Consider the following 5,788-nt stretch of genomic DNA (forward strand, 5'->3'; position numbering starts at 1 on the left):
TTTTTCGATTTCGGTTTTCGCTTGAGGAGAAGCGATGTCTAAGCTTGGGGGAGTTGATACATCCATTTTGCATCATGTTTACCTACTGTTCTTTATAATGTTTTTATGCATAATAATGCTTTTTGGAGTAATTCTAATGCATTTTCTCTCATAATATGCAAGGTTCACACAAAGAGGGAGAATTCCGGCAGCTGGAAATCTGGACCTGAAAAAGCTACGTCAGGCTACCTATTCTGCACAAGTCCAAATGAGCTAAAACTTCACGAGGAATTTTTATGGAATAAATAAGAAATACTAGAGCAAATAACTTCCGAAGGGGGGCCACCTAGTGAGCACAAGACACCAGGGCGCGCCAGGCCCCCCAGGCGCGCCCTGGTGGGTTGTGCTCAGCTGATACGTCTCCGTCGTATCTATAATTTTTGATTGTTCCATGCCAATATTCTACAACTTTTACATACTTTTGGCAACTTTTTATACTATTTTTGGGACTAACATATTGATCCAGTGCCTAGTGCCAGTTCCTGTTTTGTTGCATGTTTTTTGTTTCACAGAAAATCCATGTCAAATGGAGTCTAAACGGGATAAAAACTGACGTAGATTTTTTTGGAATATATGTGATTTTTGGGAAGAAGAATGAACGCGAGACGATCCCTGAGGGGGCCATGAGGCAGGGGGCGCGCCCTGGGCCCTCGTGGCCACCCCGTAAGGCAGTTGGTGCCCTTCTTTTGCCGCAAGAAAGCCAATATCTGGATATAAATCGTGTTAAAATTTCAGCCCAATCGGGTTACGGATCTCCGGGAATATAAGAAACGGTGAAAGGCCAGAAAGAGAATTGCAGAAACAGAGAGAGGCAGAGAGACAGATCCAATCTCGGAGGGGATCTCCACCCTCCGCCACCATGGAGGCCATGGACCAGAGGGAAAACCCTTCTCCCGTCTAGGGAGAAGGTCAAGGAAGAAGAAGAAGAAGAAGGGCCTCTCCCCCTCTCTTCCGGTGGCGCCGGAACACCGCCGGGGCTATCATCGTCACCGCAATCTACACCAACACCTCTTTCATCTTCACCAACATCTTCATCACCTTCCCCCATCTATCTACGGCGGTCCACTCTCCTGCAACCCGCTGTACCCTCTACTTGAACATGGTGCTTTATACTTCATATTTTTATCCAATGATGTGTTGCCATCCTATGATGTCTGAGTAGATTTTCGTTGTCCTATCGGTAATTGGTGAATTACTATGATTGGTTTAATTTGCTTGTGGTTATGTTGTTGTCCTTTGGTGCCCATCATATGAGCGCGCGCGTGGATCACACCATAGGGTTAGTTGTATGTTGATAGCACTATGTATTGGAGGGCAAGAGTGACAGAAGCTTCAACCTAGCATAGATATTGGTGCATACGGGATTGAAGGGGGACCAATATATCTTAGTGCTATGGTTGGGTTTTACCTTAATGAACATTAGTAGTTACGGATGCTTGCTAATAGTTCCAATCATAAGTGCATAGAATTCCAAGTTAGGGATGACATGCTAGCAGTGGCCTCTCCCACATAAAACATGCTATCGGTCTAGTAAAGTAGTCAATTGCTTAGGGACAATTTCGCAACTCCTACCACCACTTTTCCACACTCGCTATACTAACTTTATTGCTTCTTTACCTAAAACAGCCCCTAGTTTTTATTTATGTGCTCTTTATATTCTTGCAAACCTATCCCACAACACCTACAAAGTACTTCTAGTTTCATCCTTGTTCTAGGTAAAGCGAACATCAAGCGTGCGTAGAGTTGTAACGGTGGTCGATAGAACTTGAGGGAGTATTTGTTCTACCTTTAGCTCCTCGTTGGGTTCGACACTCTTACTTATCGAAAGAGGCTACAACTAATCCCCTATACTTGTGGGTTATCATCAGCCCAGCCCACCTCCGGTGCCCATCTTCCGGTATATAAGTCATTTTGACCTAGAAAAAATAAGGAGAGGACTTTCGGGACGAAGCGCCGCCGTCTTGAGGTGAAACTCGGGCAGGAGCACTTTTGCCCTCCGACGGAGCGATTCCGCCGGGGAAATTTCCCTCCCGGAGGGGGAAATTATCGTCATCATCATCACCAAAAACTCTCCCATCTTGGGGACGGCAATATCCATCAACATCTTCAACAGCACCATCTCCTCTCAAACCCTAGTTCATCTCTTGTGTTCAATCTTTGTACCGGAACCTCAGATTGGTGCTTGTGGGTGACTAGTAGTGTTTATTACATCTTGTATTTGATTACTATATGGTTTATTTCGTGGAAGATTATATGTTCAGATCCATTATGCTATTTAATACCCCTCTGATCTTGAGCATGATTATCATTTGTGAGTAGTTACTTTTGTTCTTGAGGTCACGGGAGAAATCTTGTTGCAAGTAATCATGTGAACTTGATATGCGTTCGATATTTTGATAGTATGTATGTTGTGATTCCCTTAGTGGTGTCATGTGAACATCGACTACATGACACTTCACCATATTTTGGCCTAAGGGAATGCATTGTGGAGTAGTTATTAGACCATCTCCAACCGTTGGCCCCCCAGGAGGCATAAAAATCACCCCCTGGGGGCGAGCCGGCGATACAATCGGTGCTGGGGGCAGTTGGGCACCCAGTCGTCGCCCCCAGGCGCCGAGGTTGGCCTAGTTTTCGGCCCACTTTTAGCAAATAAAGGCCCCATATGGGCGAGAATCGGCCCATATTCGGCGTGGTTCGTCGTGGCTCGGCATTCAATTATGAACATAAATATTTTTTTATCACATAGTTCATCACAGATAATCAAATAGTTCAACAAAATAGTGCAACAACAAATAGTTCAATACAAATTACATAGTTCAACAAATAAAAACTCATATTTCATCACACATTGAGCCCGGCGTCGCCCTTGAGCCTCCATAGGTGCTCCACCAGATCCTTCTGCAGTTGATGATGCACCTATGGGTCTTGGATCTCCTGACGCATACTGAGGTAGGCAGTCCAGGTTGCCGGTAGCTGGTGATCAACTTCGGCTAGAGGACCCTGCCTGTAGTATGGTTCAGTGTCAAACACTGGCTCTTCCTGCTCGCTCTCGATGATCATGTTGTGCAAGATGACACAGCAAGTCATGATCTTCCACATATTATCTTTCGACCAGGTCTGAGCAGGGTAGCGGACAACAGCAAATAGAGATTGGAGCACACCAAAAGCCCGCTCGACATCCTTCCTGCAAGCCTCCTAACACTTGGCAAAGTAGGACTTCTTGCCTCCTGGCACAACGTTTGAGATAGTATTCACAAATGTAGACCATCTCGGATAGATGCCATCAGCTAGGTAGTACCCCTTGTTGTAGTGCCGCCCATTGACCTCGAAGTTCACCGGAGGAGAATGACCTTCAACAAGCTTGGCAAAGACAGGGGAGCACTGCAGCACGTTGATGTCAATGTGAGTTCCTGGCATACCAAAGGAGTGCCAAATCCAGAGGTCCTGTGTGGCCACCGCCTCAAGTACCACACTGTAACCGCCTTTGGCACCTTTGTACATCCCCTGCCAAGCAAATGGGCAGTTCTTCCATTTCCAATGCATGCAGTCAATGCTTCCAAGCATCCCAGGAAATCCTCTTGCTGCATTCTGTGCTAGGATCGGAGCAGTGTCTTCCGCATTGGGTGTTCGCAAGTATTGCGGTCCAAACACTGCCATGACTGCCCGACAGAACTTGTAGAAACACTCAATGGTGGTGGACTCGGCCATGCGCCCATAGTCATCGAGCGAATCACCGAGAGCTCCGTATGCAAGCATCCTCATCATTGTCGTGCACTTCTGGATCAAGGTGAATCCAAGTTTGCCGGTGCAATCCTTCTTGCACTTGAAGTAGCTGTCGAACTCGCGGATGGAATTCACAATCCTAAGGAAAAGCTTTCGTCTCATCCGATAATGGCGCCGAAATGTTTTGTCGTCGTGCAGTGGAGCATCGGCGAAGTAGTCGGAGTAGAGCATGCAGTAGCCATCGAGACAATGCCGGTTCTTTGCTTTCACCCGACCCGGTGCCGAGCCACCTCGCCGCGGCTTTTCATTGCTCGCCAGCAGGGCGGCGAGGGCGGCGAGGACCATGAGGTGTTCCTCTTCTTGGACGTCGGCCTCGACTTCCTCCTCCAGCAGCGCGGCGACCGCTTCCTCGTAGTCCGAGTCCATCGCCGAGGCAGGCAAATCGCCGAACACCTTGCGCCCGGTGGGCACGTACCCGCCGCTAAACTGCCCCTCCGCGGCCGGAAATGGCGTGAAAAATGCCCAACTGCTAGTGGAGGGGCTGCCTCGGCGAACCTCTGCTCTTTTCCCGGCGGGGATTGGCTATCTAGCGGTGAAGGGTGGTGGGCGGCGCCGGGATACAGAGCTGTTGGCGGCCGAGCGCGGGGGGGGGGGGTTGGGAGGCGAGTCGGGGGAGAAAAACTTGACTTTTCGCCTGACGATGTGGGCCAGCCGTGCTTTTCCCTTGCGCCGGAGCCCCCGAGCGCCCCCTAGTGCGCCGGGTTCGGCCTGCGACCGCTGGGCCCAAAACGGGCCAAACCGGCGGATTTCGGCGTCCTGGGGGCGCGACTGGGGCATTTTTTCGGCGCTGGTGCCGAAAAAGTGGCCTGGGGGCCTGTTGGGGGCGCGGCTGGAGATGCTCTAAAATGATGGGTTGCAAGAGTGACAGAAGCTTAAACCCTAGTTTATGCGCTATTCCCTAAGGGACCGATTGGATCCAAAAATTTAATGCTATGGTTCGAATTTATTCTTAATACTTTTCTCGTGGTTGCGGATGCTTGCGAGGGGGGTTATCATAAGTAGGAGGTTTGTTCAAGTAAGAACATCACCTAATCACTAGTCCACCCACATATCAAATTATCAAAGTAGCAAACACAAATCGAACCAACATGATGAAAGTGACTAGATGAAATTCCTGTGTACCCTCCTCAAGGACGCTTTGCGTATCATAAGAGACCATTTTGGCATGTCCTTTGCCTCAAAACGATTGGGCTACCTTGCTGCACTTTTGTTACTATTATCATTACTTGCTCATTACAAATTATCTTGCTATGAAAACTACTCGCTACTTATAATTTCAATGCTTGCAGAGAATACCTTGCTGGAAACCACTTGCCATTTCCTTCTGCTCCTCGTTGGGTTCGACACTCTTACTTATCAAAAGGACTACGATTGATCCCCTATACTTGTGGGTCATCAAGGCTCTTTTCTGGTGCCGTTGCCAGGGAGTGAAGCGCTCTTGGTAAGTGGAAAATGAAAGGAAAAATTATTACTACGTGCTAAAATTTATTGTCACTTGTTACTATGGAGAACAATCCTTTGAGGGGTTTGTTCGGGGTATCTTCTCCTCGATTGGAACCACAATTAGTTGCCCCTCAACCCACTACACCTACTGAAAATATTGAATATGAAATTCCTTCTGGCATGATAGAACAACTACTAGCTAATCCTTATGCAGGAGAATACCTTGCTGAAAACCACTTGTCATTTCCTTCTGCTCCTCGTTGGGTTCGACACTCTTACTTATTGAAAGGACTACGATTAATCCCCTATACTTGTGGGTCATCCTTACCCGTTACGATTTATCTTCTCACAAAACTATCTGTTACCGATAATTCCAGTGCCTGCAGAGAATACCTTGCTGAAAACCGCTTGTCATTTCCTTCTGCTCCTCGTTGGGTTCGACACTCTTACTTATGGAAAGGACTACGATAGATAACCTATAGTTGTGGGTCATCGGTTCCGTCGACCCCTAGCCACCATAAAC

This window comes from Aegilops tauschii, chromosome 2, assembly GCF_002575655.3.
Source record: "Aegilops tauschii subsp. strangulata cultivar AL8/78 chromosome 2, Aet v6.0, whole genome shotgun sequence".
NCBI lineage: Eukaryota > Viridiplantae > Streptophyta > Magnoliopsida > Poales > Poaceae > Aegilops > Aegilops tauschii.